The 22,587-nt window shown below is 41.9% G+C and overlaps 1 protein-coding gene across 2 annotated transcripts in view; it reads right to left on the reverse strand.

Moving 5' to 3' along the window:
* The window catches only part of TSC22D1 (TSC22 domain family member 1), a 130,694-nt gene that overhangs the window by 32,003 nt on the left and 76,104 nt on the right, over positions 1 to 22,587 (reverse strand). Inside the window, exon 1 of one of the 2 annotated variants that reach the window (XM_075563045.1) lies at positions 7,033 to 7,056. The exons of the other annotated variant lie outside the window; for it this stretch is intronic. The gene's annotated coding sequence lies outside the window, so the exon portion shown is untranslated. Of the gene's footprint in view, positions 1 to 7,032; positions 7,057 to 22,587 lie in introns of those variants that run through there. 2 annotated transcript variants of the gene reach the window in all.

Genomic DNA, 22,587 nt, shown 5'->3' on the forward strand with positions numbered 1-22,587 from the left:
CCCCATTACCGACTGTTGATCTATTGTTCCATCTTAATCCCAGTCCCAAACTAGTATTCCAACACTCCTGCATAAAGGTTACGATGATCATCTCCTGCTCAGGAATTCAGGGGAGCGTGGAATGCAGTTTTCCATCAGAAAAGTTACAACATAATAAAATGTTTAACAGCTGACCTTACAGAAAACTGATTTTAAACACTCAATGGTTTGCTGTGCAACAAAGCAAAAAGAACCTACAAAATTACAATCCTGCCACCTTGTGGTCAATCCTCAAAAGTGCACCACCATGTTACAGAAATGTTTTGTGTGTTTAATGTGCTTATCTTGAAAACTAAGATAGAATAAAAATTATTTTAAAATGTTAAATATTGATGTAGGCACATTCACTAAAATTTAAATTGTCAATATTTTTCTGTAATAAAATGATTTCCAAGGTCGAAACTAAATTCTCTCTTCAAGCCTAAGATCAGAAATACATTTAGAACTCTTAAACTCTACCCCCTTACAATCTTCCCTTTCCGGTAGTCAATAGCCATCATTTCAAATATAATGGAACTGACAAATGTGTAACTGCTCACTAGTTAGCATTGCTTGGTCAATTTTAAAAGGTAAAATTGGAATCCAGAAAGGATTGCTCAGTAAATGTCAGTTTAGTTCTTTCACTAAACATAGTTCATCATTCTTAAGATTGTCAGAATTCATCATATTCTTAACATCATGTTGACATATAAAAAAAGGTTTGTTTTTTAAAAGTGGATAAAAATATATGAACAGCATTTTCAGCGCAACATGCTTCTGCATCTGTTAAACATGCTGTGTGGGAAAAGTAGCAAATGATCAGCATCTACGTGGACACAGGAGGGTCTGGAAGTTCATTCTGTGGAAGTCTGAGCAACTACCTACAGAAAAATCTGATGAAGCATATGAAACCTCTATTTCTAAAGGTCAGAAATGGAGAGAGACGGTTCTGTGCAGTAGCTGCATCTCCTCAGGGTTTGCTTGCTGTACTTCTTTGCTGTGTCCTTGACCTGACCCACCTCAAGGCATCCTCTACCAGTCAAAGTCGTGGCAGAGGCAGCAGTTACCAACAAAGTCAGAGAGGCTTTGAAGCAAAACCACCCGTAGCTTTGCTCAGTGATTCTTTCAGAGAACAAAAGCTGGAAGGACCTTTGACATAGCCTGTCTGCTGCCAGTGTCTCCTAGACCACCGCATTCAATAGCATCGCTACACAGCGGAAAAGGCACTCGCTGCTGAGACTGTTTCTGACAAGACAATCAGATCTTTTGGCAGAGTTTTGGGTCTTTTTTGTTTGTTTGGGGGGAGGTGCTATTAATGAAGAAATTAAAAACCACATTTTTTCTTTACGCTAAAAATCTGGAGCATGGAAGGCCAAGAATATCATTTCATTTAACGAAAACACTGATTCTCTCTCACCTCAGAAACCCCGATTTTTTGTTGTTGTTGTTCCTTTCTCCTCAGGAAGCAGCGTTTTGACTTTGCATGCGGGCTTCGCCCCCTCAGATCTCAGAACCTCTAGAATATCTGACTTCTGTCTCCCTCTCCACATGTGCAGGCATTTGAGGGGCTCCTAGGTCTGCCAGTTGCTAAGGACAGAAGCCTTGACAGACAGAGGCTCTCCAATGATCACTATTTGGGGACAAGCAGATACAAGGGATCATGAAACGGGGGGGGGGGGGGGGGGGGTGGGTCGCTTTGTTTTGCACTATCGCTGTCTGTCTATCCTTTCCATCCTCAAGTGTGCAACTTTGCGCAGTGTTTCTTGTATTAAAAGAAGGCAAGATTAGCACTGATGGATAAAAGTATAAATCAAATAATAAGCCTTATCAGGGCTGAGTGTATACAACAGAACTGTTTTGAGACCTTTGGTCTTTTTTGCCCAGAAGTTAAAATGTTCAAAAAATTCACCCCTAAATGACTACAGAAGAAACAGGGAGTCAGCATCCCCTAAAAATTTATAATTATACCCAGAAAAATGAAGATTAAAGAAAATTAAAAGCAAAACAATAACCAAGTTTTTCCCAGGGATTTGTTCTAAATGCCATTGTTTTAACCCAGCACGACCTTAAAGCTCCTTTATAGTCCTTCTTAAAATCTATTTTCCCTTGCCTAAATATACAACTTTACTTTGGGTTCTCCCATGACTCAAAATAATTTTCTATTAAATGATCTTTTGCATGTTAAACAAAAGCAAAATTAGGTCTCATTACACTGTCAGTCTAAAGTCATCACCTATTCAGGTGAAAGCATGATCTTATCATGGTATAAAATCCAAGAATCCAAGACTAATTTTCAAAGCTATAGGGCTCCTTGGACAGCTAGGGGACCTTCATTTATGTTAACGGAGAGGGGGGGACACAACTCAGGTGAGGACTGTTGTACATGTCAAAGAACAGGGTCAATGTCACTAACTGGGACAAGCAGAAGCTACTGAACTGGTGAATGGCTTGCTGTATAAACAGTAAAGTAAATATAATTGTGAAAAATCATTTTAAAAATGTACAACTTGAGAGTGTTTTAAGGGCGAGGCTAAAACAACTTATTAGATGAGTAATCAAAAATTGTTATTTTTGTATGTGTAGCCAAAGAACAGAATAAAATAGTTTCACCCAAATTTGTTATGTTTTTAATCTTCAAGTACCCCTGTAACCACAACTTTGGTGTTGGTTGTGATCTGCCTGAGAGCCTTAAAAAACACAAGGGCCCTCAAAGAATGCCAGAAGGGAAATGTTACATTAAAAGCAACTTTGAGATCAGTAAGAATTGTAACATTACCAGACATAACTCGTTAGATTACAAAAGATGTAAGGAGATGTAATCAATTCTAACCACTTCATGAAATTAAACTAGTCAGACTAACCCGCCTTAAAGACTAAGGCACAGCACTGAAGAGTAACCTCAAACAAGTACATTATGCGTTAATAAAATATAACAGCATATCTGCTGTATTAGCGGAATAATCCTGCCACTAGACAGACATTCGTCTAGAAAACCTTCTTTCCTCAGACAAGAAAGACTCTATTAACGGATTTTTAAAAAATCCAATAAAGTATGATTTCAACTAAATAAACACATACACACATATACATTAAGTACTATAATTATATACATTAAGTACTACAATTATATATTTGAAAATATATGTATAGAAATAATTACATTTATATATGTAGTATGATCACATACATGACAACTACCAGATACTTTAAAAAATCCTTTATCCAATGCCTATGGGAAACTTCTTTCACAAGTTTCTTTGAGCATTAAGATGCCTTACTAACCTTTAATGAGACCACAGTAATTATATATTATAATACATTTATGGTAATTAATATATACTGAGTACTTATATGTGCTCCAAACCCAAACCAAGCCCACTGCCATCTAGTCATCACTAGATTCTAGTGGATTCTGACTCGTAGCCCCAACAGGCGAGAGTAGGGCTGCCCGCTGTGTCTCTGAGGCTGACAATCTGATGGGAACAGCCAGCCTCATCTTTCTCCTGGAGAGCGCAGATTTGTTAGTGAGCAGTCCCATGCCTACCGCATAGCGCCAACAGGGCTCCTTATCTATTATAAGCATAAATATGATAAAATCTGGAGTTAAAAGATTGAGGATCTAGTCTGCTTACCTAATTTTGTTTCTAAAAATAACATCCTGACCTCAACTTAATCATTTATAAAATAAGGTTGAAAAATATTTGCCTTACCTACTTTCCCAGGATCCAAATGTGCCAGTGTATGTAAAAAGCACTTTCAAACTAGTATAAGTTGCCACCAGCATCAATACTCAGAGAGCTAGGCAAATCATAATACAAAAAAGGGAGGTAAATAAAATGATTTAATGTTATAATTGGGATTTATCTTATTCGAGTATTGCTAATTAACAGCTCAGTGGGGTATTTATTTATGCATCTTAAGTCCTAATTAATTAAAAGGTAACTTTTTAAAATGGTCAGTCAATTCTAAAAAATAAGCTATTTTAACAACTCTTGATTGTCCATCAGTGTCAACTAAAATCTAAGTAAATTATTTCAATGATCTTAAAAAACCTTTCTATCGAATTCTAGTTATAAAAATCAAATGTTATTTTGTCCATTAGTAATCAAATACTTTCTTAGTTCCTTGCTATCCTAAAATGACTTTATTATAAAACTTACAAACACTTTAGACATCTACAAATCAAAAATGAAGTTTTAAATATCAGAAAAAATATCAGGAAAAAATTGCCTTCAAATAATGGCTAGGCAGGTCTGACTCGCCCACATGGAGGCAAACCAAGAGGGGAGTGCAACAGCCTAGCAATGGGAACAAAGCCACGGAGTCCCTGAGGAACCCCAATTGTAGACTTCTGACTTGGGGGTGCAGCGTTTGGCACTCACCAGGGGGCTGAGCTGAAAATCTAAAGGTGTCACAGCGGCACTCCATACCTGACTGCAGGAAAAGCGATGGGGACTTGTAGGAGAAATATGTTTTTGGTCACAAATGCAGAGGACTGGAAGGGTAAGTGCTGTTGGGCAGGCGGGTCCCAGGACCTGGAACCCTCAGAGAGAAGGGGAATGGGCTGATGAATTACAACGGGTCCCGCTTGCTGTTGAACAGTGATACCCAGCTACTCTGGATCAGGAAAACGGTTAGGCTCAGAACTATTCGTGTGGTCTTTCTTTTTCTCTTTTGGAATCTATCTATGTAAGATTGGTAGGAGAAGCAATCCAAAGGCAACACCGAATGGGACCAACATTTGGGGGTGCATGGTGGGGGTGTACATGCAGAGTTCCTGGTCATGTTTCATCAATTGAAATGTATCTGAGAGGAACTACTGAGAGGTGAAAGATGGCTAAACATGATAGTGAGGCAGGAGGAAAAGAAAAAGATTAATATAGATATGAATATATGTAAATTATATGTAAAAGTTGGGTATATTTGTCCATGTATGCATACATATGTAAATTCAATATGAAAGCATACTTTGGACCTCAGTACAATAACGATTTATTCTAATGTGTCACTGTACAATGCTCACATTCCCTACATGATTGCTGACGATGAGTGCATAAGCAAATGTGAAGAAAGCTGATGAAGCCAGGCTCTTAAAAAACATAGTTCCTGGCTATTAAAAGATACGGAAACTTCACATCTTAAAGGCTTGAAGTTAAACAAACGGCCATCTAGCAGGGAATCAACAAAGGCCACTTGGAGGAAGCACTCCAGCCTGTGACATCAGGAGATGTCGATGGGAATAGGTATCAAAAGTTCAAAAACAAGCAATCAAATTGACGTGAAGGAGCATGGGCAAAGAAAGTGGAGACCCCAAACCCACCTGTAAGATAATTGGACAGTTCCTCATAGAAGGGCCACATGGAAAGAATAAATCTAGGTAGTGGTGTAGCACTGATAAAACACATAACTATCCTCTAGTTCTTTAATATTTCCTCCCTTTACTATTATGGCCTTTGTTTCACCTCATTAACCTGTGCATGTTCAACTGCATAAGTAAGAGCACACAATGCATGAAGCTAAAACAGAAGACCCTTCAGAAATAGTTATGGGAGTAATGATGCCAGGAGAGTAAGGGAAGTGAAGGGGTAAAGAGGGAACAATGAAGATCATATAGCCCCACTCAAGGGGAACGAATAACTGAATTGCAGGTGAACTGATATACATTGGATGGGGTAAGATACAGCTAATAACAAGTATATAATAATAAGGGTTTGTGGGGATAAGGTCAGGGAGGGAAGTGATAAGAGAGGAACTGATATCAAAGAGTTCAAGAAGATAGAAAACGTACTGAAGTGGATGGTAGTAGCATAAAATTATGCTTGGTCTAATTGAAATATGGATTGTTACAAGATCTGTAAGAGCTCTCATTTAAAAAATAAAATTTTAAAAAATGGTTAGGCAAAAAGCACATTTCTCTGCTAACCATTAAACATTTTCTTTTACACTAAGAAAAAATTGTTGTTATTCAAATCATTGATATGCATAAATCTATAGATTTAAGTATAAAAGATTTCGAAGTTTCCTTGTCCATTATCCTTTCGACTCACCTCCATTTAAATAAAATGGCTCAATCCACAGCTTTTTATAGAAAGTTCGCTCTGAAATTCTGGGATGGCTTTTTCTAATTTTAAGTTGGTTAACTGCTTGTTTTAGAATTCAAATGGCTTTAAAATTATAGTCCTACATGAATTCTTAGAGTAATTAAAACCGACCCTGCGGCCTGAAGTATTTTAAATTTTAGAACGCTTATCATTGAATAAGTACTTTTGCCAGCATTTAAATGGAATTTTATTTAACAGTTATGAGCCAGCATAAAGGAGGGCGCTTCAAAAAGTTTGCGGGAAAATTCCAAGCTCTTAGAACCCCGGGGTCTAGGTGTATCGGGGTGCGTTTGAGTCGTGCAGCGGACACGAGCAGCGGTTGGGAGGCCGGGCAGGGCCGGGCGGCCGCTGTGCGAGTCCGAGCCTCCGAGCAAGCGTGCCCGAGAGCGAGCAAGGCAGCCTTGGAATGAGGGGCTGCGGGGCACGGGCAGGCCGCCATTTCTAAGGCGCCCAGAGCCCCATTTCCCGAGGCGGCGACGAGCACGAGGCTCGGGTTGGGGTCGAGGCAGCTAACCTCCAACGGGGAATCGCTGGCAATTTAGGTCCCTCCGGACCAGCAGCGGCGACGGGGCAGCAAGGGGAAAGGCCGGCGCTCTGACGCAACCAACATGGAAAGATCGTACAACAAAACGCGTGTTCTATAATACCCTTCCGTGAGCGCGGGAAATACTTCCCTCGTGATCCTGAAATAATCCCCGCACCCCCCATCTTTTGGTTGGGTTTTGTCTTAACGAAAGGCTTTCGAAGCACTGTGCGCGGGAAGCGCAAAGCGAGGCGGAAGCTGGGCGGACGCGGCCTGGTGTCTTCGCACCGCTGGCGAGGCCACACGGCGGCTGGGAGCACGAGCCGCGGCCACGCGGGCGGCAGCTGGGCAGGGGCTTCGAGGGAGCGGGCGATTGGACGGAGGACTCACAAGGGCCCCGTCACCGGGCGGGACGGCGGGTTTCGGGCACCGGCGGCGCGATGGAGGCTGTCAGGGGTCTCTCGTCAGGCCCAGGCCCAACTGACGCGGGCGGCGAGGCGAGGGGCGGGGGCGGGGCGGCGAGGGGCGGGGGCGGGGCGACTTCTATTTAAAGGGGCGGCGCCGCGGAAGGGCCGGGTGGGGCCTGGGGGCGGGGCCGGGTGGGCCCTGGGGGCGGGGCCGGTGGACCCTGGGGGCGGGGTCGGCTCAGGTTTCCTTGGAGTGCAGCAAGTCAGTAGTAACCTAGTGCCTCCACGAATCCTCTCTCCTTGGCCCGCCGACCCAGAGTTCCCCCAATTTATGAAACACGTTTGTATGTGGGGCGAAGGGGAAAGATGCCAGCCAGACAGACTTGTGGGGGAAAAAGAGGAGCGGATGGCGCTGGGGGAGGGGCGAGGAGAGGAGGGGGATGGAAGGAGGCAAGCAGATAAGCGAATACTGGAAGCAATGCCGAAGCAGGCAAGAGACCTCAGAACAGCTGAGTGCCTGGCTGACAGCTTCCCTGCGCCGGCCTCCCCGTGCTGCAGAAACACCCTGCCTTGTGTGACAGTGACGACAAGTAGCCATGTCCCCATTCCAGGCACAGGGAAACTGAGCTCCAGGGCGGCCCGGGAGCGTGCCTCAGTCGGTGACACGCGTGAATCCAGCGTTTGAGTCAGACTGAGAACGTGTCTGCCCAATGCCAGCGTACTCGTGTTCCGTGGCCTCAAGGAAGAAGAAAGCAAGTGCGGCGGGTCAGTTAGAAAAGGGAGGAATCACTAATAGCAGAGTGCCGGTTGGCTGGTCACATCTGAATGCCTGGCAGCGTTTGTATAATTGCAGTACATTTGCAGCGCAGGGTCCACTCTTGCCCTGTGACCCCCCACTCAGCAGGAGCCCGTCCACACACACAGCCACCGAGGGGCCTGCGCGCAGAAGCTGAGGGTGGGAGGCGCATTAGAAAAAGAAGAGAGGAATCAGGGCAGAAGGAAGATAGAGAATTAGGGAGTGGTGCTGGTTCACAAAAGGAGCCAGTAAAGTGGAAAAGACTGAAAAGGACAAGGACACAAGGTGACATATGCTGACAGAGAGGAGCCCCGGAGGTCATGGGGGGAGGCGTGAGGAGGGGAGAGTCATGTTCACCATCATACACAGAAGTTTAAACTAGTGTTTGATCAGAAGACAGTCTTGAGTTAGAATGGGTAACTGTGACGCTTGGGCTGTCAATAGACTATTGAGCAGAGCATTAAACTATTTTAAAGTATCTCCACGCTGTGCTGTCCAGTAAGTGTTGGACTGTGGGTCAAGCCCACCAGTCAGTCCAAGACTAAGAGGTGGCTGCGTGCTCCCAGAAAGACTGACAGCCTCGGAAATCCTCCATATATGGTCAGAAGACTCAAAGGCTGGGGCTTGAGTACTGGGTGCAAGCACCAGGCTCCTCCGGGCGCACGGGCCCTGGCACCCGCCCTCTGATCCTTGAGCAAGTCTGGGTACAACCACAGCTTTGGCCATGGTGCTGACAGATACCAAAAAAATTTAGAATGAACCAGAAATGGACTGATCTTTATGACAGCGGACAGGAAAGGACAGCAAGGGGGGAGAGTGCGAGGTCCTGTGACAATATATATATTCTTTGCTTTCAACTCCTAAAAATGGCATTTGGTATCATTCATCAGTAGTCACATGGAAACACTATTGCGTGAATTATGTTCAAATGGGAAAAAAATGAAATGACTACATATTCGCATCTAATCTCCTTAATATATTTAAGAATGTTACAATTTCTTTGCATCCTTCTCAAATTCCAGCAGTCTTTCAAACATAAAGGGGAATTATTTTTTTTATTTTCTTTCAGTGGAAGTATAAAGTAAAATTCTAGAACTATGTGCATGTTAATTTATCATTTGTTTTTACTGAAAGGGAGAATTAACTTTGTGCTCTATTCGCCTACAGGTGGCAAGAATGGCTCTATGTGTGTTCTATGCTCTACTCAAAAACAACCTTCTTTTCCAGATGAGAGAACCTAAACTTGAGAGTTGAAAGAATCAGAAGTAGAAAGCCTAAAGACCTTGTTCTGATAAGATAATAATAATTTATAGATTATTAAGGGTTCACGAACGAGGGGGAAACACGGAGAGAAGGGGAGGGAAAAAAGGAAAATGAGCTGATTCCAGGAACCCAAGCGGAAGGCAAATTTTGAGAATGACGAGGGCAATGAATATATAAGGGTGTTTTACTCAATTGATGTATGTATGGATTGTGATAAGAGTTGTATGAGCCCCAATAAAATGATTTTTTAAAGACCTTGTTCTTTTCACCCAGCAAACTTAAGCTCAATTCTCAGTAACACAGACTAAACATTTTGAACATTTAAATCAAATATAGTAAGCTTCTTCAGTAAAAATGTATTAGCTACTGAGGCTCAAACAATATTGGATTGCCCATTACGCAAGGTAACCATGGGTGTAACTATGCTTTCTCACTAGACAATTTCACAGCTCTTGACTATATCAAAGATCCTGCTTCTAGGATGGCTGGCACTTGTCTACCTCACAGCCCACAACCCCTTCCCACAGAATCAAGATCTCTGCAAAGTTGCACTACCTGATAGGGACAGAGGACCAGTAAGCAAGGTAAGCATTCGCCTACTTGTGTTTGCCAGTCCTGGTGGATGCTAACTGCAAGGTCACATGGCCCCCACTGCCATTCCACGAGAGGACATTGAGGTTTCTACTCCCCAAAGAAGGGACAGTCTCAGAACACCCAGGGCAGTTCCACCCTGTCTTACGGGGTGTCCATGAGTCAGAATCAACTCAAAGGCCGGGAGTTTTTAATTTATCAGTAGTGAACAATTTCACAAGGGAATCATCAATTTCACTTGTGGTGAAATCATTCACTACAGCTTAGTCAGTGATGTGAGAAAAATAGGTGCTTATTGAGTGTTTACTATGTCCCAGATGCTAACTGCTTTAAAAGAATTATTTTATTTACACTTTATAATAATCCCATAACCCTAGCGACCCTGTAGGACAGGTTCGAATTTAGACCTGCCCATTTCGGTTTCAGAGACTGGACACCTTCATGGAAGCAGTGAAAGCCACATCCTTCTCCCTTGGAGAGGCTGGTGGTATAGAATTGCCGACCTGGTAGTTAACAGCCCAACATGTAACCCACTAGGCCACCAAACAAGCAAATGAAAAAACCAAACTCACTGCCACTGAGTCCATGCCGCCTCATAACGACCCGAGAGGACAGGGCAGAACTGCCCCTGTGGGTTTCCAAGACCATGACTCTTTACAGGAATAGGAAGCCCGTCTTGCTCTTGTGCAGTGTCTGGTGGTTTCTAAGTACTAACCTTGTTGATCACAGCCCAATGCGTAACCAGTACGGCACCAGGACTCCTCACACCAAGGCGCCTCCTTAATCCCAAGAGGTCGGTACTATAGTCATTTTCACTTACTGGTGCAGAAACTGCGGCTCAGAGATGATACAGTTGTTGGACTCAAGGTCACAAAAGGAGCACGTGGTAATCCTAGTATTTAAACTCAGGGGATCTAAGGCTCATGCTCTCCTTGTGTATTATAATAATCTAGTTTCCAATTTTCTTTCCTTTAAGAAATGAAACTCCTAGAAGGTAACTATATTATTATGTACATGCAGGCTTCCCCCTAAATTATTTCTACATCCAATATAGTACTATGCATATTTGGATAGTCAATGAGTCCAACACACTGAAACAACACACTGAACCAGTTGTCTAGGACTCTTTCAACTACCAATGAGACTGTCAATTTAAATACTAGTTTAATCCACCATTCTTTGTATAGTCACACTCGACCAATTTGGGAATTTTAAAACAATAATCCAATAAGGTATGCAAGCACAATTGTCTGGTTTTACTTTAAAATCCTGAATTGTTAAGAATATTGCACAAAATCTGCTGATGCGACTCTGATAAGGAGCAGTAGAACTGCGAGATAAAGAGGAGGCGCACAGGTGGCACGGTGGTTAAATGCCGGGCTGCTAACCCCATAGCTAGGAGTTCAAGACTACCAGCCACTCTGCAGGAGAAAGAGAAGGCATTCTACTCCCACAATGAGTTACAGTCTTGGAAAACTCCAGAGGCAGTCTGACCTGTCCTCTTGGGTTGTTAGAAGGCAAAATTAATCCAAAGGCAGTGAGTTTGGTTTTTAAACTTTGCTGAGAAGTAATAAGCAAGAACTCCAATAAATTGACCCACGTTAATCATAAACTAAGTATCCTTTGTATAGTCCCCAAACACCTGGTTTTGACTCAGTGACCAAATAAGTGATAATATCCATGATAATATGGAAGACGGACTGTAGCATTCCTGAAAATCCCAATGTGCGCCAAGAAGCAATAACTCCTACTTAACAATAGGTGGCACTATCAGATCATATCCTACTAAAAGGAGTTTCATATTCTAGGAGAAGCTTTTTATATATGCAACCTAGACCGTTTTAATATAAGTAAAATATTCATTTATATAATGCTCTATGTAGTTTAATTGAGATCCTACTTTTTCTTAAGTTGAACTCAATATTGTAGTACTTACATGTAGAATTAAGAGTTACACAAATGTCCAAATATATCAGACATACTGTCGCAATGATTTAAAAAGTAGAAAACAAATAAAAATAACAATTCAGAGGGAAATTTAAAGATTGAAAATTAGCGGGCTAAAAATTTCATCTTAATATCACACAAAAGAAAATTGAATCATCCTTAGAATACAGGAAATAAAAAAATACAAAATCAGAAATTAGTGAAATTTTAAAACAAGATACCACTTCAAAGGTAAAAGCTGACTCTTTGAAAAGATAATGGGTAGATGCTGGGAAGATTAATGGGAAAAATATCTGGAAGGGAAAAAGTATATATATAGATAGAGCAAAAGCTTAAAATAAAGAATACCAAAAATTTTATGATAACAGAAAATTCAACCTACTAAAAGCTAATGCAAAAAGGAGAGAATAAGAATAAAACTTAAATTAATTACAGAAATCTATTCAGAGATAAAAACAATCCACAAAGAAAATACCAGACCAATCAACAGGGAACACTGGGAGGCAGGGGTGGTATATTGATTACAAGGTGGGTTTTGATCCACAAGGTCAGCAGTTTGAAACCACTAGCGGTTCCATGGAAGAAAGATGGGGCTTTCTTCTTCCATTAACAGTACAGTCTCGAAAACTCACAGGCCCAGTTCTACCCTGTCCTGTGGGGATGCTATGAGTCAACATCGACTGGACTGGCAGTGAGTTGAGAGTTGAGGAAGTGAGAGAAGTGATATCATACCAAAAGGATTGCAATTCATGGCATGAAACAAAACGTGTTACAAACTGTCCAATGAAAAACTGATTTGCATTGTAAACCTTCACCCAATTCACAAAAAGTCAAAAAAAAAAAAAAACAACCACAAGACTATGGACTTCTGGCAAAATTGTGGCTTAGACAGACATGCTACCCGCACCCTCTACAACAGATAGAGAAAATATTCCTGGAACCCCCAGCATCAGAGGAACGGACACAGAAGGGGATTAGAATGAGAAGTTGAATAAAGATGAAAAGAAAGGAGACAAACAAGATGGGTAAGCTGTCAGCTGGTCTAACACAGCGCAGCCAAGTTGGACTTCTACAGCAGCAGGCAATGGGGGACAACACCCTGACAAGTGGTTCTCATCACCCACTCAGCACAAAAGCCCACAATGGCAGGTAGTGACCAGAAAGGTCACCCCTATCCTTGTTCCCTACACCCTCCTGGTTTAGGGTGGTCTGCCCCAACCCTCATCCCCCTAGCAGCTGGCACATTTAATCCCCCTACTGCACAGTGCCTGCTCTGCCTGAGTTGAGGCCTGGTCTTGTAGACTGGGCACCCCCACTCTCACCCCCAACTTCTTTGGTGCATAGGGCTCCACCTTATATAGATATCCTGGCCTCCACAGTTCTCTCCTTTTGGGGGCCTTTCTCAAAGCTTCTCTACTCATTTATTTATATTTCCTGTTCCTTATTCTGTTCTCTTTCTCTGCCCTTTGTTTTTCTTCCCTTTATTTAAAATAGGTTTTCTTTACACTTGTTTCTCTCTTTCTCTTTTTATTTTTAATTCTTTTTTTTCCTTTCTCACCACCCTCACTATACATTGGCTACTATATACATTTTTTTCTCTCCCCCTGTTTTTATTTTCCTTTCTGTTTTTGATACTAGTTAGTAAGTTCTTTTCCCCCCTCTAGCTGTTGTTTCCTTAATTTTTCCCCATTTGTTTCCCTGATCATTTCCTTTAATTTTGCTGTTATTTCCCTCTCTTTTCCTTGTTTCACCTGGTGAGAAAGAACAAGTGTACCCACATTGCCCAGCCTCACTTATATCTCCTGGAGCTCCATCCACAAGGCAAGGGTCACTAAATATTCTTGTACCATTTGATCAACAATAGGCAACGGCTAATGACAGCCAAACTCATCCTCAACTGCAGCATATGAACAATGAACAGAAAACTGTGCGCATGGTCCCATTCTCTGTCACACCCACCAGGAGCAAGGTGATAAGGATCTAAAAACAAAACAGACAGCATGCAAGCACCAATTAACTACAAATACAGCATCCCCTCAATGTCCTGGAGACAAAGGCAACTTCAGTCCACATCAGGAAATAAATAAAAAACTAAAATAAAAAGAAATAAGGCAGAGTGGCTCAAAAAGTAACCAAATTGTCTACAAATACACAGCCAGGAAACCTTCCTGGAGAAGAAATAATATTGAAACTACCTGCTAAGAAACTCAAAAGAATGATAATTTGGCGCATTCATTAGCTTAGAAGAAAGAGTGAGAAAATTGCACACTGAAAAAAATAGATAAAACTTTAGAAGAATTTAGGAAAACACGACTAAGAACAAACTGACAAAACAAATTAAAAACTATACAACAGTAACAAAGAGAAATCCAGAAAATTAATACTGAGATGTCATACATAGATAATACATTCAAAGGATCAAAAAAAGTAGAATTTTATCAATGAAAGACAAGAATAGTGAGATTTTTTAAATGAGGAACAAAATGAAACAGAAATGAAGAAAGCCTATGAATTACTCAATGCATCCTCACATATTGGTATTTCAGATTGGGAAGGGGGGGGAGCTAGTAATATACACATTCATAAAACTGGCCAAACCTGAAACAGGATAGACCCCAAAAGGAATTTACAAAGACATACCATAATAGACAAGAAAAGAATCTCAAAAGCATCTTGGGAAAAATGAAAACTTCCCTACAAAGGAGATTCATTTAAGATTAAGCTCTGATTTTTTCAGCAAAAACCATGCAGGCAAGAAGGTAATGGAATGACACATAAAATATTGTGAGAAAAAAAATTAACCATCAATTATATCCCCAGCAAAGCTATCCCTAAAATATAACATTAAGATGAAAACATTCCCAAATAAAAAGAAATGAAAGGAAGCCATAAAAGCCAGACCTGCCTAACAGGAAGCACTAAAAGCATTTCTTCAAACACAGGGAATCCAGGGCGATGATCCCTTCAGGACCAGTAGTGTGAGTGGCGATACCGGGAGGGTGGAGAGAGGGTGGGTTGGAAAGGGGGAACAGATTACAAGGATCTACATATAACCCACTCCCTGGGGGACAGACAACAGAAAGGTGGGTAAAAGGCGATGTTGGACAGTGCAAGATAGGACAAAATAATAATTTGTAAATTATCAAGGGTTCATGAGGGAAGGGGAAGAGGGGAAAAATGAGTTAATGCCAGAGGCTTAAGTGGAGAGCAAATGTTTTGAGAATGATGACAGCAACAAATGTACAAATGTGCTTGACACGATAGATGTATGGATTGTGATAAGAGTTGTATGAGCCCCAATAAAATTATTTTTTTAAAAAGGATTTCTTCAGAGAACCAACAACAGCAGGAAACAGACATGAACATACATGACCACACTACCCAGAAGTTAACCCAGAGATAGACAGATCTAAAGTAAAACAAACCTGTAAGACTGAAAATAAGGAGCCAGTCATATATATATATATATATATATATATCACCTTGTGAAAGATAATCATTACAAAGAAAAATAGCAGAACTAGCATAGTCAAAGAACTTCCTAATGGAAGAGTAGTCAAGTCAATTCCAAGACTGAGCAGACCGTTTAAAATGTTGGTGGACCTGAGACATAAGGGGGGATGGGCGACTGAGCTGACCCCGCCACACTGAGGCAAACACTGGGGGCGTGCAATGGAGCAGCGGAGGAAGCAGAGCAAAGGGAGCCCGAGGGAGTATAAAGGATGGTCTAAAGGCCAATGAAAGTACCTTGAACTACTAGCAATTTTTCTTTCAATATTTGCTATCTTTTTGCTTAGTCTTTTTTAATTTGTTTTGTTTTTTACCTTGTAAATTTTGTATGTTAGTGGCTTTTCTGCTTATCAGCGTGTCGATGTTGCTTCTGTCAAAGCCATGTTCTTATGGGCCACTTCGGTGCAGTCAAAGTCATATCCATTTGTATGCACATATTACTATGTCAGCAGGTCCACCTAGACAAGATAGGCTGGACAAATAATGAGAGAAGAAAACAACAGGACCAACGGTCCTGGAGGGACATGAGAGCGTGGGAGGTAGGGGAAGGGAGGAGGTGTCGCCCAACACAGGAACAAGGGAACAGCGAATGGTTCTAAACCAGAGGAGGGAGGGGAGGGGAGGACTGGAAGGGAGTGACCAAGAGCAAGGTAACTGAGAGGAACTACTGAATCCAGAATGAAGGCCAAACATGGTAATGGGTCGGGAGGAAAGCGAAAGGAAATAGAGGAAAGGAGTAGGAGGCAAAGTGCATACAGAGAACCCTAAATACAGACATGTACATATGTAAATATATTTATGTTTATGGGGGCAATAGATTTATGTTTATGGGGGCAATATATATTTATAGGTTCAGTAGTAGGGTAGCAGATGGACATTGGGCCTCCTCATGCATAATCCCCCAATACAATAGCACCTCGCCCTGCTAAGCAGCCATTGCAGGATACCCATCTTCCCGACATGATCACTGAAGACAGCCGTGTGTGTAAGCAAATGTGGTGAAGAAAGCTGATGGTGCCCGGCTATCAAAAAATGATATAGCGTCTGGGGTCTTAAAGGCTTGAAGGCAAATAAGCGGCCATCTAGCTCAGAAGCAACAAAGCCCACAGAGAAGAAGCACACGGCCTAAGCGAACACAAGGTGTTGAATGGACCATGTAGCAGATACAAAAGAACAAAAACAATCATTGTGTGATCACCTTCCTCACATAATGGCTGAAGACGAAAGTGTGCATAAGCAAGTGTGGTGAAGAAGGCGGATGGTGCCCGGCTACTGAGAGATATAGCGTCTGGGGACTTAAAGGCTTGAAAGCAAACAAGCGGCCATCTAGCCCAGAAGCAACCGAGCCCACACGGAAGCAGCACACCAACATAGGTGACCATGAAGGACAGAGGAGACCAGGTCTCCAACATCAAAGATGGGGTGGTGGTGAGAATCACATCACCGTGAAAAAGGGGGAGTGCATGATGGGGACCCAATGCCCACCTGTAGAGAGCTGAACACCCCTTCCAGAGGGGTAGTGAGGAGGAGATGGGCCACACAGGGTTCAGTGTAACAACAATGAAACTCAAAACCTTCCTCTAGTTCCTGAACGCTTCCTCTCCTCCCAATCATCATGACCCCAATCCTACCTTGCCTTGCGGACCTGGTTGTACCAGAGGATGTACAGCGGTGCAGTGGGGATCTGGAGGCACAGGGAATCTAGGACAGACGAACCCTTCAACACCAGCGGTGGGAGTGGCGACACCAGGAGGGAAGGGCATGTAGAAAGGGAGAACCGATCTCGGAGATCTATGTGTAACCTCCTCTCTGGGAGATTGTCAAGGGGGAGGCGGGTGAGGGGAGACGCCGGGGAGTGTAAGATAAGATATAATAATTATTTATAAACTATCAAGGGACCAGGGGTGGGATCGGGGAGGGAGGGGAAAGGGGGGAAAAAAAGGGAAACCGAGCTGATTCCAGGAACCCAAGTGGAAGGTGAATTATGAGAGTGACGAGTGCAACGAATATATAAGGTGCTTTGCTCATGTGATGTATGTACAGATTGTGATAAGAGCCTTATGAGCACCAATAAAAAGATTAAAAAAAAAAGAAAATGATTAGGGCAAAGCATGTACGGATGTGCTTTATACAATTGATGTATGTATATGTATGGATTGTGATAAGAGTTGTATGAGCCCCTAATAAAATGTAAATAAATAAATTAATTAAAAAAAAGTTTATTAGAGCAGATGTGCTAGGTTACAATGAAATACCTTATCATTTGCTCTTCCTTTTCAGCCATTTTAAAGTGTTTCCATTTTTAATATTTTCTGCATTCTTTTTGATTGAGGTTTGTTGACTAATCATTGTTGTAGATATTGTTTGTTTGTCTGCTTCATGTTTGTGTTCTGTATGATTGTCTGTATATGAAACCCGGGTTAGGTTAATCTAGAGAGATAGGAATGGGATTGCTAATGGCCTGGGGGAGGCTGGGGGAAATGGGTAACTAACAATGAGTGTGGGAAGAAAATGTTCTGAAACATTTGTGTTGATGGCTGCGCAAATATTAATGGGATTGAATGACTACATTGTAGGATATGTGAAGTATATGCCAATAAAACTATTTAAAATGTTAAAAAAATGTTGGTGGATATATATAAGAAATTACAAGGTATCTCAAAAAAAAGTTTAAATCTCATCAAAATTAAAAAGCAAAAGAAGAATCATGAAGATTTAGTACAATGTAAAACAAAAGCAATGAAGTAGATGGGAAATACACACACACAAAAAGAACGCAAAATGGGAACTTACGTGGAAATAGGAAACCAGACCCCACCACCTGAACACACACACACACAGTAAAATGACAGGAATTAACTCATCCCTATCAATAACCACACCCAATGAAAATGCAATTTTTCTCCAGTTAAGAGAAAGAGTAGTAGAATGAATAAGAAAGCAGAGATCCTCAATACACTGTCTACAAGACACACCTTTGACCCAAAGACAAGTCTAGACTAAAAAGAATGGGCAAAAAAATTAGTCTAACAGCAATCATAAAAGAGCAGGGGGGCAATATTAATTCCTGATAAAATAGACTTCAAGGCAAAAATCAACACAAGAAATAAGAAAGGATATTATATATAAACAATTCAACTATCCATAAAAATTATCTAAGCACCCACTAGGTATTGCTAGATACCATGGCCTGAGAGAGGCCATGGTATTTTCAATTACCTCATGTGCATGTGAAAGTTGGACAATGAATGAGGAAGACTGAAGAACGGATGCATTTGAATTACGATGCTGGCAAAGCATATCAAAGTACCGTGGACCACCAATAGAACAAACAAATGTCGTGGAAGAAGAACCGCCAGCATGTTCCTTAAAAGCAAGAATGGTGAGACTCTGACTCACACTTTGGACATGTCATCAGGAGAGACCAGTCCCCGGAAAAGGACATCACAGTTGGTAGATGGGTAGTGAAAAAGAGGGAGGCCCTTGAAAAGACGGGGTGACACAGGGGCTGCAACAATGGGCTCACATGTAAGAGCCATTGTGAATATGATGCAGGACTGGGAGGTGTTTTGTTCTGTTGTACATTGGGTCGCCACGAGTCAGAACTGATGACGGTACCTAACAGCAACATGCATCCAATGAGAGAGCCTCAAAAGACATAAATCAAATTCTTCACAAATCCGAAGCAAGAAATAGATAATTCAACTATAATAGTAGGAAATTTTAATATACTACTTTTGATGAAGGGCAGACTAGAAGAAAACTCAATAAAGACAGAATGAAACAGACACAATCAATGCACTTTATATTGAATACTCCACCTGACACCACCACCACTACATTCTTTTCCAGTGCATACGGAACATTATGCAGAATAGACCATATGTTGGGTCAATGTATTTAAAAACAACAAAATATATTAAACATTTTATCAGATCAGCATTATAAAATTATAACCAGTAACAGGACAATCAACAGTGGGGCGGGGGATTAAGGGGGTATCAAGTATATGGAAATTGTGTAACACCTGGCTTGAATAATACTGGGTAACAGAAGAAATTTTTTTTAATGAATTTTTAAATTCTTTGAATCAACCAAGAATTAAAAAAACCCTACAATATTCAAAACCTTTGGGACAGAGCAAAAGCAAAGCACAGAGAACACTTTATAGCAATACATACATCTAAAAAAAAGAGCCAAAATCAATACCTTAACCCACTGTCTCCAACAAATAAAAAAAGAACAGCAAAACAAGCCTACAGTCACCAGAAGAAATAATAAATACAACAGAAATAAAATAGAATCAATATGATTAGGAGGTAGCTCTTTGAAAGGTTATCTCCGAGGTCCTGACCCTCTGTTTTCATACCAAGCCAGGCACTTCTCAGAGCACGTCACACTATATCATAACTGGTTTACTTTCCTACAGACTAGATCATGTCCTAGGTCCCAAGCCTGGACTGTATTTTATATATATAATATCGCTCTGAAGATGTTCACATTAGCCATAAACCAATTCATATATGTGCTCCCCCTTTGCTACTTGATGGTTGGCCATCTAGCCTTTATGGCTGGGCACTTTCGGAGAGAGTAATTAGCAACTTGTTTGTGCAATATCTCTGCTTACGTCCCCCATCCGCAAGCCAAGTAAACAAGAGGTTCTAACTTTGAGCACTTAATAGGGGTGGGGTCTAAGATTTTCTAATCCTTATTAAAAAACTGAGAACTTAAATTAATCCTTAGATGCTACTGAGTTGATTCTAACTCAAAGCGACTCCCATGTGACAGCCTCCCACCCAATAGGGTTCCCTTGGCTGTAATGTTGACAGGAACAGAGTACCAGGACCTCCTCCCTCGAGAGTGACTGGGTAGATTCAAACCATCAACCTTAGGGTTAGCAGCCCAAGCCTTAACTCTATACCACCAGGGCTCCTTTAAAGTTAGGCATTAACAATACTCTTTTATTAAGACAACAGTCAAAGTAAAATCCTTCCGTTTCGAGAGTCTAACAGTCTGATTGTCCTCTCCCTCGCTGGACATACAATCCAAATTCAGTCTTGCGAGTCGAAGCACAGTGAACAAGGTGCCTTCGACATGTTCAAGGAGCATTACATTGTCTTTGAAAACCTTTTCATGGACTTTGGAAATCCCCTTCATAATTACTCCTGCACCCGACAAAGAAAACAAGACATACAAACCCACTGCCAACGGGTTGAGTCTGCCTCATGGGGGCTCTGCAGGGCAGAGCAGAGCTGCCTCGTGCGGTTTCCCAGGCTGTCCATCTTTGTGGAAGCAGATTGCCTATCTTTCTCCCGTGGAGTTAGCAGCTGAGTTCTTCTTATGATCGTGCCACCAAGATACCACCCTGCACTCCTCCCTCCAAGGCCCCGAGGCACACTGCCCTGGGCACTCTGCTCACCCAACCGTTGGTACTCTAAGACGTCAAAAGCTGGACTCTCTTCCTGAATATTTTCCAAAGCATTCTCTACTCTGTGTCTGCTGAAGACACTTACTGTCTGAGAACTTTTGGCCTAAATTTGAAAGAGCTACGTGAGCTTGAGATGAGCGCATAGCTCCCTTGATCATCACACTGAAGTTGTTAGTTTGAATTCCTACAACTCAGAGAAACTTTCTGTAAAGCCACGCTCATATGGAAAACCACAGTGAAGTGCTTCCAATTCTGATGGGGCAGGTCTAGGCACAGTCGTTCTAATGTAATGTGATTCTGCCCATCAAAACTATTACATCTATGGAATTCAAATGCCTGCAAAAACAAAGCACTGATATTAAGATGCCTTGTTATAGACCAGATTGACTTTCCCTCCTTTGGGTCTGGTTCTACTTGTTCAAAGGACTTCCCCCATTTCTGTTAGATTATAAATTCTTCAAGAAAGATCCCAGGGCAAATGATTTTTTTCAGTATCAGTAATTCCTCCTTTACATCCTATAGCAGTGGTTCTCAACTATCCTAATGCCTCAAGACCCTTTAATAAAATCCATGTTGTGGTGACCCCCCCAAACATAAAATTATTTTCATTGCTAATTCATAACTGTCATTTTGCTGCTGTTATGAATTGGGCGACCGCTATGAAAGGGTCCTTCAACCCCCGAAGGGTCGTGACCCACAGGTTGAGAACCGCTGTCCTATGACTTTGACTCGGCAAGTACTACTCCCATCGTTACTTGGGCTGCTAGAAAGCTCACAGCTGACTTATGGCCCACTTGTGGGCTTTGTGGGCTGCACCTTATTCTTTTCTAACCCACCCCCCTTTTTCCTTTGTCAAACTAGATCCTTATGCTCACTACTATTTTGTCATATTGGAGATATTTTAGAATGCTACCTTACCACCCCATCTGGAAAATAACCCTAGAAAACCTCAGGCACACTTGACTCATGATTAACCAGTGTGCTCTGGGCTTCTTCATCTCACGGGAGCCAGGCATAATCATCCCCACCCTATTTTATGCAAATAAGGTGCATTATATATATTTGTAAACCACATAACCCCTTTGCATACCAGTTTCTGATGTGCACTATGCACGTTGTGTGTGTGTGCGTGTGTGTGCGTGTGGTATTTGCATGGGCATGTCATTTGTGAGGATGGCACAGGATGGGGCTGTGTTATACATCAGGTCACTATGAATTGGAACCAACCAGATGGCACCTAAAAACAATGACAATATGTCACTTGAAGAAAAAACAACCAACAAAACAAAAATGGTATTTCTCATCTAGTCAACAATTTTCATATTCATTCTTGGTTGACTTTCCATCCTACCTATTCGTATAAATCATTATATATCTTTTTTTCACCCTTTTCCAGCCCTAGGAGTTTGTTTATCAACAAGGGTCACAGATATTGTTTCTATTTAATCTCAGAGATGGTCGAGCCAATCAGTTAAGCCCCCTCGTCCTCCTCTAACCCCACACCTCATCTTAAACTCTTAAAGGAAAGGCTTCAATCTGGTTCTCAGGTTTCTTCTAGGGCCTCACTTCATCTATATTCTGAATGCCACCCACGCTGCTGACTCCTCTCTCTGCCAGAGGGTTTCTACTCTGCTGCTCACACTTCCCAGGAGTCAAGTTCCGAGGTTTCTGCAAGGAAGATTGAAAGGGTTAGGGACTTCGATTGAGATACTAGGAGGTGGTGAACCACAGGTAGGTAGTGAGGGAAAGTTTGGGCTAATAAGTAGAAAACAGATAAAATCCTGGCAGCGGCCAGGTCATAATTAGAGTGTGGTTGGCATCAGGGCATTTCAGCATAAGTGAGCAGATATCCCAACAGATGGCCTTGCAGGGCTCCGTGGCCAGGCTCAGCGTTATCAAGGCAAGCACTCTGCGCAGGAAAAGACAAGCAGCCCAGCTATGGGCACTGCAGCGGAAGGGGGGCGCTGATCACTGCAACCACGCAGAGCCCCCGTGATGGATAC

The sequence above is a fragment of the Tenrec ecaudatus genome, chromosome 11 (assembly GCF_050624435.1).
Source record: "Tenrec ecaudatus isolate mTenEca1 chromosome 11, mTenEca1.hap1, whole genome shotgun sequence".
NCBI classification, from domain to species: domain Eukaryota; kingdom Metazoa; phylum Chordata; class Mammalia; order Afrosoricida; family Tenrecidae; genus Tenrec; species Tenrec ecaudatus.